We start from the raw sequence: 22,468 nt of genomic DNA, 5'->3' as shown, positions 1-22,468 counted from the left end.
ATGTCAGTCTCTAGATCTCTGCCTGCAGGGTTTGGTGGAATGAGAATGCTGAGAGTTTCTTGTTCTCAATGAGAAAATTTCCTCTTATCTCTATCAGCCAGAAGGGGCACATACTGATGTGCATTTGGCAGCCGGTGGAGTAGACTGGGATTCTGGGACATAAATTCACAAGCAGCAGCATCTTGTCTGATCACGGCAGCTCTCAGGGGAATTTTTCATCAGGGGTCCCAGTCCACAAGCGGCCTTTGTCATGTCAACCTTCATTGTCTTTGTTAGTGCTAGAAAATCCCATTCTAGCAGTGCCTGCCTCGTGTGACAGGTTAGCAGATCTGTGACTGGAGGTGTCTCACATTCTCATGGGAAACAGAAGAGACTGTTTTCACTACACCCTTCTTACTGCCTATGACAATGAAGGTCTTTGTTTTCTTAAGTTAACTCTGGGAGTAAACTTTTTGGATCTTGTGAGGACTGTATCTTTTGTATTCTCCTCTGGGATGCCTGTTGCACCCATGGTTAAGCCATAAAAAGGCTTATTGGTTTGAGTAGCTATTGAGATTAGTAGATCCAACTGGTCAATTCAATCCTTTGAATTGACTATATTTAAAAGAAAAAAAATAGAGAGACCTCTCACCCTAAACAATTGTTTTATTGGTACTTATGGAAAGACCATGTTGAAAACTGTATGCAAAGGAGTATAATGGTTACGGACTTCCTTAACAAGATTAAAAAAACAAGAATTATACTAAGAACAAAACTTAAAGTCCACATGTAATGTAAATTCCCCTTCTCTCCCACTCCCTGCTCCTGACCCTCCAGAAGATCTTTTGGGTCTCTGGGTCCCTGATCTGAACAACCCCCTTACTTAAAATCCAGCCCCATTACCTCAGCAAATTCCCTTAGAATCCAAAACTTCTCCAACCTCCCCAGAAAAATCTCTTAAATACCCAGCAGCCTGTTTTGATTTCCTTTTCTTTTAAAATATTTTCAGAGAGCCCTCCAGCCTGATCTCCAGGTACAGGTTATTCATGTAAATACAAAAACATCCAGAAAGTAAATTTATCAGAATCACCCAAAATGGGTGATAGGGTTCATTTTGCTTCCCCTTACAACTACTCCTACTTTCCAGGTCTCTTTAATCAGGCTCTGTTAGCTCCAGGCTTTCCTACGCAATGTCCTTTGCAGATGTATCCTGGACCCCCCACTGCAGATAATTCATGTCCCCTGGACAGCAGCAGATCTAAATTATAAAGCCCTTTTACCTCCACTTTCAGAAAATTCTACCAACTTTAGATAGGAGTTAGAAAGATTTATTTGAAACTTGAATCTTTAGAGAAACAAAAGCCTAACTCTGAGAGCAACTTGAAAGTACACTTCAGTTGTTTCCTATTTCCTGCAGAGATTTGCAGATGTTGTCAAAATCAGGACCTTGGAAGTATGATTGTCCTACACTTAAGAAAAAGAAGGAAAATTTCAAAAAATAATTACTCTAGACTTCTGACAATACCAAATATACCCCAAAGCTCCTTGGATAAAACTTAGATACTTTCTCTGTGCTTTCATGATGTAGATTTTCTACCCCATCTTCTCTAGGACCTACGATCCAAACATCTCCTATGCTTTCTTGTAAATGGCCTTCCTCCCCTTTATTGACTCAGAGTCCTACCTCTTCGTTAGCTCAGGATCTTATATAAGCCTCAATTACCTGGATACCTCTTGAGTCTTCAGATCTTTTGCGGACTCCTGTAAGTACATAATTAATTTTGTTTTTCTCTTGTTAATCTGTCTCATGTCATTTTAATTGTTTAACCAACCAAAAACCTAGAAAGGAAGAAAGGAAGAGTTTTCTCCACACTATAGTTACTATAAGGAATACAATGTGAAATAATGCCTCTTGGAGCTGAGTGATGTGTTATTAAAAAAAAAAAAACTGAGCAAATTTGAAGATTTAATTGGCTTTATTCAATGATTCATTAATCAGGCAGCATCCTACCTAACAAGTAGAAAAGAGATTCCAGGAGCTATACAAAATCTAAGGCATTTATGGGCAGAAGGAGGTGGGAAGAGAATGTCTGTAGCAAAGAACGGATTGTTTAAAGCAAGGTCACTTTCCTTTGGGGTAAGGAGGATATCTATCACAGATTACATCATTAGTGCTGACCAGGTAACTCCAGACTGACTAGTCACATTTCTGGGAGAGGTTGAAACTGCAATTAGGTTAGTTATTCAGTCTCAGTTTGCTGACAAATGGCTTAGCACAGATGACTCCATTTTGGGCATATTGTTTCTTTTTAATAGATGTGATGTGGCCACACAACTGGTAACAACAAAGATGTTAGTAAGTGTTATGTCCACATTCAATTTGAAGTCTTAATGTGGACTAGGAAAATATAAATATGAAGCATATCCAGCAAGAGAGTTTGCAGAAACAATTGTTTAGCCTAAGGTACCATTGAAAATAAATGTACTTAGCTTTCAAAAACTAGTTGAACTAAAGGAAAATATTAATTCTATGTAAAAATGACAAAACCCTGAAGTTGGTGTGAATGATTGAAGATGGGGACTCTGCATTTATACCAATTATGTTCCTCATAAAAGTTCATTCTTTGAAGAGGAAGAAAATAACCTTCAGTGGGAGAAAAAAATGGGAATACTGTGATTTATAATAGGTAATATATATTTGGCTTTTGTCACATTTCTGGTACAGAGTTCCTAAAACCCTTGGAATTTCCTAAGTGATAAGAACATTGGAGGTGTCTTTGTTATGTTCATAAGGAGACTTTTGGAAAGCACCTAAGGATGGGGGCTGGTTGCCAGTGGAGCCAACCATGTGATTACAGATTGGAATATACACTCTCATGCCCAGACCTCTAGGGAGGGAAGAGGGGCTGGAGATTGAATATAATGGCCAATGGCCAATGAAGTAATCCATCTTGCCTATGTAATGAAGCCTCCATTAAAAACTCAAACAAGAAGGTTCAGAGAGCTTCTGGGTTGGTGAACATGTGGAGATTTGGGGAGAGTGGTGTGCCCGGAGAGGACACGGAAGGTCTGTGCACTTTCCCCACACCTTGCGCTATGCATTTATTCCGTGTGGTTGTTACTGAGTTATTTTATAATAAACCAGTAATGTAGTGAGTAAAAGGGTTTGTTTGGTTTGTTTTTGTTTTTTTTTGGTTATGTAAGCCAATCTAGCAAATTCATCGCATACACAAAAGAGGGTCTTGGAGACCTCAGATTTATAGCCTGTTGCTCAAAAGTACAGGTAACCACCTGAGATTTGGATGGGCATCTGAAGTGCTAGGAGGGAAGTCTGAATACTTAACCTTAATACTTAACCTACGGAATCAAATACTATCTCTGGGAAGACAGTGTCAGAATTGAGTTAAATTGTAGGACACCAAGGTGGTGTCCTGAGAACTGTTTGTTAGATGTGTGGAAAAACCCCCTCTGCTATACTCATTAGAATTGGGCCCAGGAAACCAAAAAGAAAGACAAAATCAAAAAGATCTACCAGGCACCTCTTCTATACTCAGCATTGGAGATGCTTTGGGAAATACAGAAAATATGATCCTTCTATGTGGTACATATACACAATGGAATGCTACTCAGCCATAAAAAAGAACGAAATAATGCCATTTGCAGCAACATGTATGCAACTAGAGATTATCATACTAAGTGAAGTAAGTCAGAAAGAGAAAGACACCATATGATATCACTTATACCTGGAATCGAAATATGACACAAATGAACTTATCTAGGAAACAGAAACAAAATCAGGGACATAGAGAATAGACTGGTGGTTGCCAAGGTGGGGGTGGTGGGAGAAGGTAGGGCGGGAGTTTGGGATTAGCAGATGCAAACTGGTATATATAGAATGGATAAACAACAAGGTCCTACTGTATAGCACAGGGAACTATATTCAATATACTGTGATAAATCATAATGGAAAATAATATGAAAAAGAATGTATATATATGTATAACTGAGTCACTTTGCTGTACAGCAGTAATTAACACAACATTGTAATTCAACTATACTTTAATAAAAAATAAATTAAAAAAGAAAATATGATCCTTCTATACAGTAGTTGTTCAAAACCTTATTCATACAATCTGAAGGGAGGAGCACAAAACTGGCTATTATTAAGAACTGAAATTGCTTCAGGTCTAATGTGTTAAATCTTTTAAGAAGATGGGAAACTCACCTGTTGGAATTAAGCATGGTGCTATTTCTTCTTTCATTTATGATTTATTTCTACTAACATTCATTGTGTGCTTACTGTTCCAGTAAGTTTCCTGATCCCCAGAATCTAACCAGCTGGTGTCAGTGATGGTGGATGGGGGATACAGCCATCAAACAAAGAAACGCAATTCAGAATCGCAGGGGTTTGATAGAAGTCTGTGCAGGATATCTAGGCATAAAGTATTTTTAATGTCAACAGAGCCTTTGGGAATAATCAAGGCTAAACTCCCTCATTTAACAAATTAAAAAAAAAAAAAAAAAAAAAACAACTGAGGCCCAGAGAGATAAAGTGACTGGCTTAAGGTTATACAGGTAGTTGATGGAAGAGCTAGTCCGAGAATCCAGTTATTCTGATCTTTAACCTCAGCTGGGTGCATGGAAAAAGTGTGAGCTGAGGGATTTGAATAAGAGGTGAGATGGAATTACACATGGGAAATTCAGCAAAATCTGTGGATTTTTCACTGGTCAGTATTGGGGGTGAGGGAACACCATGGTACAGGAAGAAACTGTCTTGCTTGTTAGGAAGTTCAGGTTATACACTTATCTATGACCCCATACATAGAGTGCATCCTTAGAAAGATAATCTAATACACTAAAAACACTGCATCCGTATATTTGTTTAACACATTATGATTTTCAGTGGTATGTTGCACCATCATCTCATCTGATGTTTGAAAGAGTCCTCTGAGGTGTGCTGAAAGGGCATCCTTATACCTGCTTTGCAGATAAGCAAATTGAGGTGCAGAAAGTCCCACAGCTACTAAGGTGAGAAACTCAGGGTTATAAATGTCCATCGACAGAGGAATGGATAAAGAAGATGAGGTACATATATAAAATGGAATTTACTCAGTCTTTTAAAAGAAAGAAATAATGCCATTTACAGCAGCATAGATGCATCTAGAGATTGTCATACTGAGTGAAGTAAGTCAGACAAAGAGAAATATCATATGATATCCCTTACACGCAGAATCTAAAAAGAAATGAACTTATTTACAAAACAGAAACAGACTCACAGGCTTAGAGAAAAAAACTTATGGTTATGAGGGGGGAAGGGTGGGTGGAAGGGATAATTAAGGAGTTTGGGATCGACATGTACACACTGCCATATTTAAAATTGATAACCAACAAGGACCTACTGTACAGCACAGGGAACTCTGCTTAATGTTATGTGGCAGCCTGGATGGGAGGAGAGTCTGGGGGAGAATGGATACATGTATATGTATGGCTGAGTCACTTTGCTGTGTGCCTGAAACTATCACAACATTGGCTATACTCCAATATAAAATAAAAAGTTTTTTTTTTAAAAAAGGAAAGAAACTCAGGGTTAGAACACCTGGAATGCTTCTAGTCCAATGCTCTCCCTGTGATGCTATGTATATAACAAGCATGGGACAAGAGTGGCTAACCAAGTGCATCATGTGATTATTCAGATGCATTGTGAGAAGTTTCTAAGTTTCCTGAGAATATCTGGAACCACGCTCTTTGGAGCCTCTCTCCTCACTGGAATGATAGTTTCTTATATTGTTGGCTACCAATTTATCCATACAGATGATTACTATTTATCTTTTGGACCATATGGTGCCTTTTTAGCTTTACACTTCCTTATTCAAAACCTGTTTGCCTTTTTGGAGCACTGAAAAATGAAATAATACTGAAATATCCCCATTAACTTGAACAAAACTGTTGCTCTTTGCATTGCTGCGTATCAAGAAGATCCAGACTACTTACGGAAATGTTTGCAATCTGTGAAAAGGCTAACCTACCCTGGAATTAAAGTTGTCATGGTCACAGATGGAAACTCGGAAGATGACCTTTACATGATGGACATCTTCAGCGAAGTCATGGGCAGGGACAAATCAGCCACTTATATCTGGAAAAACAACTTTCACGTGAAAGGTCCTGGTGAGACAGACGGGTCACATAAAGAAAGCTCACAACTTGTCACACAGTTGGTCTTGTCCAACAGACATTTTTGCATCATGCAAAAATGGGGTGGAAAAAGAGAACTCACGTACATGGCTTTCAGAGCACTGGGACGAAGTGTGGATTACGTACACATAGGTTTCCACATCTTCCAGGACAAACATACGTTTAAATAAAGCATCTTTTGTATCTCTCCAGTCATATGCTATGACTTGTCCTATGACACAGTACTCCTTTCAGTTCATCTGAAAACAGCATGACTGTTGAAAGCACATTCCAAAAGAGAGAAAAAAAATCTTATGAAATGGTTAAGACAATGAAAATGCTTAACTTGTACAGTGTTATTGGTTGGAAATCAAGATTATTTTGAACAGGAGACTCGTCCTTCCTTCTCTCCCTCTATCTTACCTTTTCTTCCACCTTGGATGTGCCAACATTATTATTTTCCACAATCTTAAAATCACCAGCGTTGCCAAAAAATAGTGTCTGTCCCAGCAGAAGTGTCTTGAGAAAATCTGTAGGCCCAAGGAAGTGTTTCACAGAGACTAGGCAAAATGAGAATGGAGAAAACAAATTTTTTTTTTTTTTTTTTTTTTTTGCGGTACGCGGGCCTCTCACTGTTGTGGCCTCTCCCGTTGCGGAGCACAGGCTCCGGACGCGCAGGCTCAGCGGCCATGGCTCACGGGCCCAGCCACTCCACAGCATGTGGGATCTTCCCGGACCGGGGCACGAAACCGTATCCCCTGCATTGGCAGGTGGACTCTCAACCGCTGCGCCACCAGGGAAGCCTGAGAAGACAATTTTGATTTAACAGGATAAGGAATTCAAAATTTAGACACAGAGAAAAAGAATAGGAAAATGAAAAAGGGTGGGGGAGATCAACTTTCCAGAGCAAAACTTAAGTCATGTTTATTTCACTTTCCAAACAGCATTACCTCATTCACTGCAACTTGAACTTTGAAAACATTTGTGATGTCGTTTGCTTGCATGAAAATCAGACAGGCTGTGTCTCTCATTAATTCCCTGCCTGCACACTCTTGGGTTTCTCCTCTCCTAGCTGTCATTGAGGTTTTCTTTTTTAGAATGTTACTAGGGCTCCTGTGAGTTTTCTTCCTTTTTTTTTTTAAAATTTAATTTAATTTAATTTTTTTACATAGCAGGTTCTTACTAGTTATCTATTTTATACATATTACTGTATATATGTCAATCCCAATCTCCCAATTCATTCCACCACCCCCTCCCTGCTTTCCCCCCTTGGTTTCCATACATTTGTTCTCTACATCTGTGTCTCTATTTCTGCCTTGCAAACCAGTTCATCTGTACCATTTTTCTTTTTTTTTCTTTTCTTTTTTTTTAACATCTTTATTGGAGTATAATTGCTTTACAATGGTGTGTTAGCTTCTGCTTTATAAAAAAGTGAATCAGTTATACATATACATATGTTCCCATATCTCTTCCCTCTTGTACGATTTTTCTAGATTCCACATATATGCGTTAATATACGACATTTGTTTTTCCCTTTCTGACTTACTATACTAGGTATGACAGTCTCTAGGTCCACCCACATCTCTACAAATGACCCAATTTTGCTCCTTTTTATAGCCTAGTAATATTCCATTGTATATATGTGCCATATCTTCTTTATCCATTTATCTGTCGATGGGCATTTAGGTTGCTTCCATGACCTGGCTATTGTAAATAGTGCTGCAATGAACATTGGGGTGCATGTGTCTTTTTGAATTATGGTTTTCTCCGGGTATATGCCCCGTAGTGGGATTGCTGGGTCATATGGTAATTCTATTTTTAGTTTTTTAGGGAACCTCCATACTCTTCTCCATAGTGGCTGTATCAATTTACATTCCCACCAACAGTGCAAGAGAGTTCCTTTTTCTACACACCCTCTCCAGCATTTGTTGTTTGTAGATTTTCTGATGATGCCCATTCTAACCAGTGTGAGGTAATACCTCATTGTAGTTTTGATTTGCATTTCTCTAATAATTAGTGATGTAGAGCATATTTTCATGTGCCAAGAGGCCTTCTGTATGTCTTCTTTGGAGAAATATCCATTTAGGCCTTCTGCCCATTTTTGATTGGGTTGTTTGATTTTTTAATATTGAGCTGCATGAGCTGTTTATATATTTTGGAGATTAATCCTTTGTCCATTGATTGGTTGCAAATATTTTCTCCCACTCTGGGGGTGGTCTTTTTGTCTTGTTTATGGTTTCCTTTACTGTGCAAGAGCTTTTAAGTTTCATTGAGTCCCATTTGTTTATTTTTGTTCTTATTTCCATTTCTCTAGGAAGTGGGTCAAAAAGGATCTTGCTGTGATTTATGTCATAGAGTGTTCTTCCTATGTTTTCCTCTAAGAGTTTTATAGAGTCTGGCCTTACATTTTGGTCTTTAATCCATTTTGAGTTTATTTTTGTGTATGGTGTTAGGGAGTGTTCTAATTTCATTCTTGTACATGTAGCTGTCCAGTTTTCCCAGCACCACTTATTGAAGAGACTGTCTTTTCCCCATTGTATATCCTTGCCTCCTTTGTCATGGATTAGTTGACCATAGGTGCGTGGGTTTATCTCTGGGCTTTCTATCCTGTTCCATTGATCTATATTTCTGTTTTTGTGCCACTACCATATTGTCTTGGTTACTGTAGCTTTGTAGTATAGTCTGAAGTCTGGGAGCCTGATTCCTCCAGCTCCATTTTTTTCCCTCAAGGTTGCTTTGGCTATTCAGGGTCTTTTTTGTTTGCTGACAATACTATTGCTATTTTCTTATATGATCATCTAGTCCTTACTTCAAAACTATAGTACATGTCAATGCCCACCACACAGTGAATTCAGTTAATCTCTGAAGAGCTTTGAAACATTTCTTAAGTTGATGTCATCTGCATATTAATCACTCTTCTAGGGAGTTGATAGAGTTTCACTCCCAAGTTCTTCTAATTTCTAGAACTATCACAATTTAGGTAGTTGTAATTAACTCAGGACATTTTAACATATTTGCCTTTTGCAACTTCAGGCCCAGATGAGAAAATAAAATGAAATATTTAAAGGAAGGGATGACTTGGAAACTTGCAGAGGATTTGAAGAATGAAACCTAAAAGGAGAGAACATCTATTTTGATATTTTCCCTTTAATTCTGGTTAAAACCGTCATTACATTTGTTATTTCTAATCAAGAAGTCATCGTGTGGGGTTTCCTTTTTTTTTTTTTTAAACCTGCTCTTCCCAAATCTACATCTCCCATCTTTTTTGTTTTGAATTTTGCTTGTATTCTTGACAATTTGACAGTGTACCTGTCCAGGAAAAAAATAACATAAAGTATGAAATGTTAGAATAACCTTCCTGCTACAGACCTAACCAGGCTTGAGAAATTTCCTTCCTTCAGGGTGAAGCCTCCAGATAGACTGACCCTAGCAGCAGCTGTTAACTGGGCCCTGAATCCTTTGTAGACTCTCAGCCCATTCCAACCATCTAAACAGGGTAAAAAATCTTTTGGCATTCTGAGACCAGTAAATTCCATTCAGTCATCCCTCATGAAATCCCCAGATACTTAACCATCCTTGCCCTATAGCAGTGGAAATTTCTAAAATTTAAATATATGTATAACAGATTTACTTTGCTGTACACCTGAAATTAACACAACATTGTAAATCAACTATACTTCAATAAATATTGAATAAAAAAATACAGTCTCATCTTCCATTCTGACTGACCCAAGGTCCAAGAGTTGCAGAGCAGGAGCCACAGAAAGACAAAGGGGGAGGAGTTGAGGTTATTGACTCCTGAGCATTACAAGTGATTGAATGTGGAGTTCAAGTTGGTTCGGGATGGAAGGAAGCAAAGTTCAGGTGCTAATACACAAGAGAGAATGGGGGTAGGGGAAGAAATGGACCATCTGCTCATACTTGCTAACCTGGCTAGAGAACACTGTTTAACTGTGCAGAGAGATGGCCAAAATGATTGGTTTCCAGTTGCAGCTGGATCCTCAGCACTGGTCAGCACTCTTTTCATTTGATTTGACCTTGAGTAAATGTTTTGCTTATTGTTCTCATGTCTCTTATTTCATATTTTCACCACTTTGCCAAGGCCTTACCCAAACTCCTCCCTGCTTAACTACCTGTGATCTTGCCTCCTATGAAAGAGAATATCAAAAATATGTGTCGTGAAGTTTGTCAAGATCTTCTTTACTCTCTCCTGCTTACAGTTTCAAAGGTACCCTTCCTATCTCAAGGGTAACCTTCCATCTACTCTCCTGGGCTCTCTGGGTAGGCATCCTCTGGTCTATTCCAGACCAATCTTTATCAGTTATCACCTCTTCCTCTATCTTTCTCAGCTGTCATTTCTAGTCTTCTCTACTGACTACTGTCTCAGTTTTATAGCCCCTCAAATAATTAATACTGACCTGGAATATTGAGGGAAGATTTAGTCTAGGATAAATGCAATGTGGTAGAGAATTCATCTGTGATGCTAGTGGCTCCTTTCAGAGACAGAGAAGATAGAAAAACAGAAGAAGAAAAATAACAAAACGACAAAACAAAGACGTGGAGAATGAGAAATAAAGAGGAGGATGAGGAAGATTTTCTTAATTTTGAATCAAAGTATTTTCTGGAGAAACTTTTTTTTTTTCAAAGAAGGACAGATTCTGTTCTGTCTAGATATGGCTCAAGGTAGGGCAAAAGTCTTTCTTATCTTTTCAAATTAGTATTTATGTTAGCTTTTTTATTTGCCAAAATAACACATGATTAGGGCAGTGTGTTTTTTAAAAATGTAGAAAATCACAATGAGCAAAATTAAAATCATCTGCAGAAAATACTTGACTCAAACATAGATTGTCAAATATAATACTTTCTAGCATATATCTCTCTTCTTTCCCTTCTTTTTTTAAAATTTAATTTAATCTTTTAAATTTATTTTTTAATTGATATATAATTGCTTTACAATGCTGTGTTAGTTTCTGCTGTACAATGAAGTGAATCAGCTATATGTATACCTGTATCCCCTCCCTCTTGGGCCTCCCTCTCCCACCCCACTCCCACCCATCTAGGTTGTCACAGAGCACTAAGCTGAACTCCCTGTGCTATACAGCAGATTCCCACTAACTACCTATTTTACACATGGTACTATTTCCTCTTCATTTATTTTGTCTTATAGGTTTTTACCTTGCTCCTTCATCTGTGACTATTTTTGTTGCTTCATTTTTTTTTTTTTTCTTTATGGGTGGGATTGCATTCCTGTCTTACTGGTTGTTTGGCCTGAAGCTTCCAGCACTGGAGTTTGTAGGCTGTTGGGTAGAGCTGGGTCTTGGTGCCGAGATGAGGACCTCTGGGAGACCTCACGCCGATGAATATTCCCTGGGGTCTGAGGTTCTCTGTTAGTCCAGTTGTTTGGACTCAGAGCTCCCACTGCAGAAGCTCAGGCCTGACCCCTGGCTTGTGAACCAAGATCCCACAATCTGCACAGGGTGGCGCAAAAAAAAAAAAAAAAAAAGAAGAAAAAAAGGAGTAGAACAATAACAAAGAGTAAAAAATAAAACAAGATTAGAAAACTAACAGATATGTTAGAAAAAATAAAAATATAGATGAAACAACAACCGGAAGGTAATACAGTCCCCTTCTTTTTAAAAAAAAAATTTGAGGGACTTTCCTGGCAGTCCAGTGGTTAAGACTTCACCTTCCAATGCAGGGGATGTGGGTTCAATCCCTGGTTGGTGATCCCTAAGATCCCTCACACCTTGTGGCCAAAGAACCAAAAAGTAAAACAGAAGCAATATTGTAACAAATTCAATAAAGACTTTAAAAATGGTCCACACCAAAAAAACTCTTTAAAAGAAGAAATTTTAAATTATGTTATACTTGCCTTTTTGCATCATTTTTTAAATCTACAATATCAGAAGACTTTAAGTATCCTGGGACATCTAGATTATTTAATTGCTTTAACATATCTCCTGTCACTGAATGTGGATTTTACAATGTAAATGGCTATCCGTCTGTGTGATGAAAGAGAAAAATTATCTCAGGAAGTGTGCATTAGGGATTTCCCACGTGGAAAATATACAATACTGTAAATATGAACATTTTCTAAAAAGAAAGTATATAGGAGACAACTGTGTTAATACAGTAAGTCCCCTAAATACGAACCTTCAAGTTGCAAACTTTCAAAGATGCGAACATGTGTTCGCATGTCCAATCACATAAGTTAGTTCATGTGTCTGGCATACCTTGTCATGTGCGTGCATCCTCTACAAGTGGTTGTGCTTTTGTGTACTTTACTGTACAGTACTGTATAGAGTACAGCAGAACAGTATCTTTATTTCAAGGCCAGGATGTCCAGAAGCAAGCGTAAAAGCAGCAGTGATGTAGCTGCTACTGCTGTACTTTTCAAGGTAATGTATTGTAAGATTAAAAATGTTTTTATTTTTTGTGATTGTTTGCTTTTTTATGTATTATTTGTGTGAAAAGTATTATAAACCTACTACAGTAAAGTACTATATAGCCGATTGTGTTAGTTGGGTACCTAAGCTAACTTTGTTGGACTTAATGAACAAATTGGACTTATCGAACACGCTCTTGGAAAAGAACTCGTTCATAGGTAGGGAACTTATTGTAAATACGAATATTTTCTAAAAGGAAAGTATATAGGAGACAACTTTATTATTAACTTAATCGGGTAGCATCCTAGGTATCCAAGATTCACTGAGCAGGAGAAAAGTAAGACTGAATCATTCATAATAGTAGAGTTGACCCTTATTATTTATGAATTCTGTATTTGTAAATTAACCTACTCACTAAATTGTATTCGCTATCCCAAAATCAACAGTTGCAGTGCTTTTGTAGTCATTTGCAGACACGTGCAGAGTGGCAAAAGATTTGATTTGCCCAATGTGCACGTTCCCTGCTAAAGTCACACAAGATTATGCTTGCCTTCTTGTCTCAGCTTTTAGATAGTAAACGTATAACATCTTTAGTTATTTGTTATGGTAACAAATACCATATTTTTGCTTAAAATGGTCCCCAACTGCAGCGTCAAAGTGCTATCCAGGGTTCGTAACACACAAAGACTATAATTGCTTTATGGAGAAAATAGGTTTGTTAGATGAGCTTTACTCAGGCATGAGTTATAGTGTAGTTATAGTTGGACATGAGTTCACTGTTAATGAATTGTGTATGTGTGTGTGTGTGTGTGTGTGTGTGTGTGTTTTAAAACAGAAGCACAAATAAAAAAAGTTTAGACATTAATCACTAGACAAAAATATTGTGATCAGAGTCTTGGAAGACTCTAACCCTATATTTCTGCTGGAAGCAAATTTTGATATTTGCTAATTCATTGTTCATAGAAACTTGGTAGAACATAGCTACTGTGAATAATGAGAATTGAATGTATATAATATTTGATTGGTTCCTGTTCTATATAGGAAGTCTAAGAGTAACTTAAATATTCTGAGGGCCGATGTTGAGAATGTTATATAATACGTTTCTTTGTATTCTTCATTTCATAGGATAAGATTAAGAGCACATTGAACTAGGAAAGGGAAAATCTGAATCTAGATTCAACTTAGCTGTTTAGATTGGTGTTTAAGGGCCACCATTATAGGATTTCCTGATTCCCTTTTTTAGAATAAGAATTCCAAACATTTGGAATAAGGGTGTTTCATTGCTTAAGACTTAGAGGTGACAACATTTGGTTTCTCACTTTTCCAGCTGGCTTGTCACCTTTGCTTTACACCTTCTATAAACTTCACTTATATTTAAGCCTTCCTAAAAAGGAAAGGAGAATAACCAAATGATTCCTTTTTAAAAAAATTCAATGTTTTGAAGATATTCTAGGTTGAGCAGAGACCAGAATTATTTTATAAAAATTTGGGTAATTCATCCTACCAAAGAAGGAATATATCTTCCTAATCTCTTTCAAAAAGAGTAATAAAGAAATGCCAAATTGTATAGGCGTCCAGAAGTAGAGGCTTTCCATTGGCTAGATTTGAGATCTTATACCATAAACCAAATACTATAAGAGAGGATTGTCCTCCCCATTCTCCATCTCTCTCCCAAAAGAAAGATTATCTTTTTTTTTTCCTGTGAGGACATTTTTTTTTTCTGAAATTATTTTACTCATTAATTTCAAATGGGCTTTTTAGCTCTAAAATTCTTAGATTTTATGATTTTGTATTTGCCACTCCCATCATTCGCCATTATGTATTTGTTGCTTAATCTGAAGCTGGTAAATTTAGCTGCATGCTTACATGTAAGTTCCATTTATCCAGAATGCAAATAAATAGAAAAAGATTTTTTTTAATGAAAATATCATGTAATATTGATAAAGTCCTAGAAGTCTGTTTAATATAATTAATGACCATAAGCTGTGAATTTTGATTGAGCTTTTGGTCAACTGTGTGCAATATTCTATTTTCGTGAAAGTTTTTTTTTTTTTTTTTTGCGGTACGCGGGCCTCTCACTGGCCGCGGGCTCCTCTCCTGTTGCGGAGCCCAGACTCTGGACACGCAGGCTCAGCGGCCATGGCTCACGGGCCCAGCCGCTCCGCGGCATGTGGGATCTTCCCAGACTGGGGCACGAACCCGTGTCCCCTGCATCGGCAGGCAGACTCCCAACCACTGCGCCACCAGGGAAGCCCCATGAAGGTTATTTTTTGTCCCAGTTCTTTGGTTTCCCCCATCTTCTGCATGCATATGGTCCCACACAAATTACCAGTCATATGTACTCTTTTTCATCAAACAATGCAGTTCTTAGGGCCTATATTAAACAGATAAAACTGTGTCATATATATTTATGTACTTCCAAAACCAAAGATTATGTTTCATTTTAAGTAGTATCACATTCAGCAGGGTCAAAGTCAATGAAGAGATGCTGACTCAAGATGCAACAAATACTTTTTAAATTTCCATGGGTCCAGCCTTTACTACAGGAACTTTCACACATTGTACTCCAAGGATATAATTCATGCTATAAATGAATCATAATCAGCTGTAAACTCTTCTCTAATATAATTCTTTCCTTAGTAGATGGCCCAATCTAAGGATTCTTACATTGCCTTTTCAGGTACACTGACTTGTTTATGATTGTTGGACATTGGATCAGGCATTAGTTTTTGCTCTCTGTGTCATATTTTATTTACAGCGATGATAAGAACTCCTTTCCTCATTGGATTAGTGTCCTTAGATTGTGCCTCTGGTTTTGATTTATCACTTCTTAGTATATATGCCTTCCTTTTATTGAGCATTTACTATGAGCTAGTCCTTTTAAGCGCTATAAATACATTACCTAATTCTCCATCACAATAAACCTATGATGTGGATATAATTATCCATATTTTTCACCCAAGAGATGGAGACTTAGAAAGATGAGGTGAGGAGTCTAAGGTTAAGAAGCTAGTCCAAATGAATATAACTGGTCAATGGTGGATTGTGACTCAGATCTGTCTGATTCCAAGATTTTGCATAGTGCTTTCTTTTCCTTTCAGTAATGTGCTTACTTTGGTCTGGTACTCTTAGGACTTCAGGGGGCTGGAACCATATTGTGTTTGCTGGTAAATAACTATATGTGAATTTTTGTTGTTGTTGTTCTGGCTGACCCCTTTTCACTAGAGAAATGTCCCAGGGGAAGGAAGAGTAAGGAGGACTTTCCATTTATTTTGTGGTTAAGTGGTGGCAGGGAAACTAGGTAGTTGGGTCACAATCAAGAGTAGTTTCAAAATGTGGTAGAAAGAAATAGTCTCGCTGGGTTCAGGTTAAGGTGAAGAGTCAAGATTAAGAAAGGATTGAGGTTTACAAGCAGGCAGAGGGTGAAAGCAGTAGCAACAGAATGAGTCTTGATTAATCTTCAGCCTGTTTCCTCATCGAAGGCAGCCAGAATAGTTAAGGCTTCCTGTGGCTGTGTAGCTCTCAGAGCCCTTTGAAGTGGTGCGGGGCAGGCAGAGGTAGAGAATCCACCAGTCAATCTGAAAGGAAATATGTTTAAAAAAGGTGAAACATGGATACTCAGCATTTTAGACTTGGGTCTTAGAAGTTGAAAAACATATGGTAGAATAACTAACAATATTTCTACAGGATATTTTTATTTAAATTGTTGTGAGGTAGATTAACTTTAAGATCAGTGAGATAGATTGGAATGGACTTCAGTCTAACAGCTTATTTAACACATTTATAGCAATTTATATACCTATAGGTGTTTTGGATACATTGGAACTTGTTCATTGTGATAAGATATTCTTGATATGTAATCCATTCTCATGTTCCTTTTGGTGATTCTCTTTACTGAGTCACCTGTTCATGGTAATAAGTGGGTTTACTTAGCAAGTATAAACAATTAAAGATTATTACCCTATACTAATGGCATATATGACTTTTCTGTGAGCCTTTGTAATTTACCGAGTACTTTTACATACAGTGTGTCACTCTGGTATCATGATGATGGTAACAGTTTGTTCAAGGTCATAAAAGTAGTAAGCCTCTTGATTTGTTATAATAGTCAAATCTTGGCCTATTATAAGAATAGGAGATAGAGGCAATCGCAAAAACCTCTAGTAGAGTTAAATGGGGACTTAGAACATACTTTATCTCAACTTGCTCTTTTAGTTTGTTCTTTGTTTTTTTATGAAAGAGACCCACCCCCGGCTCCCCAACCAATTCTTTTAGGCTCAGGGTTGGCATACTTGCTTGTAAAAGGCCTGATAGAAACCATTAAGCTTTGCGGGCTATATGGTCTGTGTTGCAGCTATTCAACTTTGCTGTTTTAGTGTGAAAGCAGCCATAGATAATATGAAACTGAATGTGCATGACTGGGTTCCAATAAAACTTTATTTATGGCCACTGGAATTTGAATTTCATATAATTTCCATGTATCACAAAAAATTATTTTTCAATATTTTTTCAGCTATTCAAAAAGGTAAAAGCTATTTTTAACCCCCAGGCCATACAGAAATTGGTGGGAAGGCAGACTCGTCCGTAGACCTTAGTTCGCCAACTCCTGTTTTAGATACGGAGAAAGCGGCGGCACTGTCTCTTGGCTAGAACAGTGAAGGACGGGGAGCCATGGTCTTAAGCAATTTAGCCGATGATTCTGTGGTTAAGATTGAGGTGGCTGGTTCCTCCCAATAATGTCTTCTTGTCTTGACATTTTCCACTCATTTTAGTCAAAATTTGGTGACTTTGCCTCATTTCCATATCTCCTAGTGAGAAATCTTATGACTGGCGATCATGTAGTTTAAACAAATTACAGTGATACATTCAGCGTGGACAGAAAGACATTTTGATTTGTTCTCCAGTTGTTTCCTGTGTGCAAATCAGTCCTGTGGTTTTTCCCAGTGTGAGGTTAAGCTCCTTGTGAACTGGTGTATTTCTCCCACAGTTTCTAGCCCAGAGCTAAACAGCCAACATTCGTGAAATCGCACACTTCTCATTAATTGGTGAGGAGACAGCTAGAAATCCTGTTTTTACTAGACTGATTTTAAGAAGGGCTAGAGTTATACCCTTTACACACAAACAAATTAATACTGTTATATCCATGAATATACATGCTTTCACAGACTGTCATCGACGGTGGTTTTCTAGTTGGCATTCTATCACCAAAGAACATCCAGAAATTGAACTTCTTTAGAAAATTCTTTGATCCCACTATAACAAACCCCTCCCAGGAGATTTCTGAGAGCTTTCCCTTCTGACAGTTAAACTCACCATGTGAACAATCTCTCTGAGAACTTCTGGCACTTTGCTGTTGGAAACTGGGAGGGGCAGGGCCAATTTAGATATGCAGAACCTCAGAAGTTTGGTTCAAGTTTAGTCATTTCACAGAGGCAGTTCCCTTGGCTTGCTTATCTTACAAGCAGGCGGAGTTACTTGAACATTAATTCTAGGTTGCCCCCTTCCTGTTGTTTTTAGTCTTATTTTAGCTTTCTGGTTTTACCTTTCCCAGCTTGAGTCAATAGAGGTGGGTGTGGCCATAAACTCTGGATGCTGAGAGGTGGAAAGGTGGCTTTGAAATTATGCCTTCACTTTCTACTACCCTAGTTACTGGCCTGCCAGGCTTATAGCCGTATACAAAACAGTGACAGACAAGGCATGAGAGAGCAAAATATCGCTATTGGAGGAATTTGCTTCGGTTTCTGAGGCTTGGGAGCCTTGAGTATAAACTGAAGTATTAGAAAAATCCTATTTTCTACAATGAAAAACTTATGCCTAGTTTTTGTCTAAATTGTTTCCCCTAGAAAAGTGAGACCATGCTGGGCCAATATAGAAGGCCAAGAAAACAACAAACGGGTTTTATTTAGAAAATATATTTATTATGCTTCTAAATAAGCAATATAAAATTAAAAATTCAGAAGTTAACCCAAAATTGCTATAATGAGTTAAATCTAGAGAGGTGATGAGTTCAGTTTTTATAACCGGATACCCTATATACTTCTTAAGTCATATGTTCCAATAATGCAGTTAAATTGCTGTTTTCACCAACATTTTTATTAGTATATAATCTTTTCAGAAAAAAACACCAATTAGTAAAACTGACACAGACGCAGTTTTTAAAATGCTGGGATTCCTTAACTTATTATGTGAGCAGGTCGTGCTACATATGTATAAATTCTCCTTCAACTGTGAGAGTTTATGCTTCTACAAATTATTTTCTTAGTTTTTTTTTTTCAAAACTGGTATATAAATCCCTACTATTTTTATAAAGTAGTGTATAAAACTATTTTTATAAAGTAGTGTAAAAAACTGTAAAAATAATTGCTTGTGATATAAATAATTAGGCTAAGTCTTGATTAAATTCCATCTAGGGCTGCCAGACTTGTTGGCAAAATAATGGGAATTACAGATAATACGCCCATATCTGCCAACCATGTCATTTATTGTTTGGATGGGATGTGAAACTGGTTCATTACATGTTAGCTCTGATCAATTTATATCTACCATGGCCTTGCTACATTCCCAGAAAAGAATAATATTAAAAAACAAAACACAATTCAACTGAGTAAATTTGAAGGTCTAATAATTGGCTTTATTTAATGATTCATGAGTCAGGCAGCATCCCATCTTAGCAGATAGAGCTCTGAGAAGCTGTACATAATGGAAGGGTTTTGGTTTTTTTTGTTTGCTTTGTTTTGTTTTCTGGCAGAAAGGGCTGGAAAAAGGAAGTTTCTAGCAAAAAGTGGATTGTTTCAGGCAAGGTTACCTTCTTTTGGGAGAAGCTGGGGCTTCTATCCGGCAGATTTCCTCACTAGTGCTGACCAGGTAATTCCATATTGACTGCTTGAAAGTCACATTCCTTGCAGAGGCTTAAATTATAATTAGGTTCAATATTAAGTCTTGGTTTGCTGACATGGGGCCAAGCACAACTGACTCCATTTTGGGCCTGTTGTTTCTTTTTAACAATTTCCACATTTAGATCAGACTCTCACCTTAACAGAAATGTGATCAAAATTTAAGGAACTGTTCTTTAAAAAAATTAGGAGATATTTTTTAGGAACATTTGCTTGGCACTTAGTGACTGTGAACATGTATTTAAAGCTTTTGAGAGAATACAACACACCAGGGAGAGTACGGTGACTATTATAAGCAGGATAATTCCCAAAGCACTTTAGAGCCATGGTCCTCAAGACCCAAACCAATCAAAATCAAATAAGTCCAAGAAAAGACCTCATCAAAGGAGTCATCTTTTTAAGCCAAGTGTTTTGCTCACTGATCTTGTGTAACTGAGTTTCAATTTCCCCAGAAGTGTTAAGGTTATCCCCCTTAGCAATGTCTTGGGAGATGGGTGACTGAGTTATCCTTCCAAGCTAATGCCAGAGTATTGAAAGATATCATATATATGCCCACTTTTGACTACATGGAGTACACTCATCATCTTCTCTTCTTTAATTTACTTCTTACTTCTTCTTTGCAGGTTTGTGATTCAGACACTATGCTTGACTCTGCCTCAACTGTGGAGATGGTAAAAGTTTCAGAAGAAGACCCCATGGTTGGAGGTGTCCGGGGAGATGTCCAGGTACATATGGCTTCACTTTTTGCATGAGTCACTTTTAGTAGCACGCTCACTCATTGAGTCCTTGGACATATATTTACTACACACCAAACTCTGTGCCACATATTGGTTTTGGTGCTGGAGACACATTAGAATGTGCCTCGAACACACTTTACTGTGTCTTCTCTTGTTTAAATTAAAATAATTTATGATTTCTTTGCTTAATCCTGGGTTATAACCCACATATGTGGTGGCTGATAAGTCATCTGAAATATAATGTAAGTGTGTATGGTTTCCACCATCTCTTCTTGAGCCATAACTTAATGTTCTGATAAAATGATGTTGGAACTCATTTAATACAAGGGTTAAAAAATGGAAGTATGGCAGGGAATGGATTCTACATCTCATACCTATGTATTTAAAACCCATGGTTTTCCAATTATTTACTTCCTATTATTTGCTATCAATGCGGAAACAATTAGTGAAACAAACATTAATATTGTTATTAATCGTTATCAATATTAATATTGAAATGTATGGGATGGGAAAACAAATATGTGAAAATATGTGAGGTTTAAAATGACTCCTTTGCAAAAGTGCAATTAGCTTTTAGCAAAAGATGAGAAGCATATGGAAATATAACTTTAAATTTAAAGTTTTAAATTGCATTGCATTGCTGTATAACCCATATTTATATGCATGGTAATACTGAAGGGGAAGAAAACGCACTAGATGGACACAGAAATAGCCTGGTGATAAAAAAGAAGCATGCAAAATTCAGATGAAAACTGAACAAAGTTGAGACAGAGGAGATAATTATGAAATATTGCCAAGAAAAAACTGATAATTTTCAACAGCCTTTGTATAGAGCCTTATTTCAGGATTCAAGTTTTGGGTAGAAGCCAGAGCAAACCATTTTATCATTGGCATTGCAAAAAAGTAGGGGGGAAGGAGAAGGAAAATTAGCAGAATTGCATGAGTTGGAAATTAACCAGAGTGGGAGAGAATAGGACTTAAAAATTTTCAAATATTAGATGGTAAGAAAGAGTGGCAGAGAACTTAGGAGCTGAGAATTAAGCCTAAAAAACCCCTCAATATTATAACATAACAACAAGAACAGGAACAAAAATCATAGCAAAAAATTACAGAGGATGATGAAGTAGAAAAAAATATTTATTATCAATGAGTCCCAATATATGCACTCCACTTATCAAACAATCCAGTACTACAGGATCAGAGAAAATAAACTATGACCATGTCAAAAATAGGAAGAAAGCCAAAATGGGCAAATAAAATAACAAAACACTAGGTAATGACCTCAAGATGGTGCAGATTTTTTTGGAATTTTTAGCTGAGTTTTACCTTTATTTAATTATTTTTAGTTACTTTTATTTTTCTTGCAGATTTTAAACAAGTATGATTCCTGGATCTCTTTCCTCAGCAGTGTGAGGTACTGAACGGCTTTTAACATAGAAAGGGCCTGTCAGTCTTATTTTGGATGTGTCCAGTGCATTAGTGGACCTCTGGGAATGTACAGAAACTCCTTATTGCATGAATTTGTGGAAGACTGGTACAATCAAGAATATATGGGCAGCCAGTGTAGTTTTGGAGATGACAGGCATCTAACGAACCGAGTGCTGAGTCTGGGCTATGCAACAAAATACACAGGTCGATCCAAGTGCCTTACTGAAACACCTATAGAATATCTCAGATGGTTAAACCAGCAGACCCGTTGGAGCAAGTCCTACTTCCGAGAGTGGCTGTACAATGCCATGTGGTTTCATAAACATCACTTGTGGATGACCTATGAAGCAGTCATCACTGGGTTCTTCCCTTTCTTTCTCATTGCCACAGTAATCCGGTTCTTCTACAAGGGTAACGTTTGGAACATTCTCCTCTTCTTGTTAACCATCAAGTTAGTAGCTCTCATAAAATCATCTCTGCTACCTGCCTTAGAGGAAATATTGTCATGCTCTTCATGTCCTCCTACTCAGTGTTATACATGTCAAGTTTACTTCCTGTTAAGATGTTTGCAATTTTAACCATAAACAAACCTGATGGGGCACATCTGGAAGGAAAACCATTGTTGTTAACTTCATGGGACTCATTCCAGTATTGGTTTGGTCTGTAATCCTTCTGGGTGGCTTGATTTTCACCATTTATGAGGAATCTAAAAAGTTATTCTCAGAATCCAAAAAGAAAGTTCTAACTATTTCATCATCCATCTATATATGCTGTTGGGTAGTGGTTTTGACACTGTATGTCGTTTTTATCAAAAAATGTGGCAGGCAGAAGAAGAAACAACAGTACGACATGATGCTTGATATATAATCTTATA

At 37.4% G+C, this 22,468-nt stretch overlaps 1 pseudogene; it reads left to right on the top strand.

Annotated features, from left to right (window-relative positions):
• The first annotated feature begins 5,672 nt into the window (after positions 1 to 5,672).
• Positions 5,673 to 22,461, top strand: LOC101281949 (hyaluronan synthase 2-like; annotated as a pseudogene).
• Positions 22,462 to 22,468: the final 7 nt, after the last annotated feature.

Source organism: Orcinus orca, chromosome 17 (assembly GCF_937001465.1).
Source record: "Orcinus orca chromosome 17, mOrcOrc1.1, whole genome shotgun sequence".
In the NCBI taxonomy this organism is placed as follows: domain Eukaryota; kingdom Metazoa; phylum Chordata; class Mammalia; order Artiodactyla; family Delphinidae; genus Orcinus; species Orcinus orca.
This window is presented reverse-complemented; position numbering and strand designations above follow the sequence as displayed.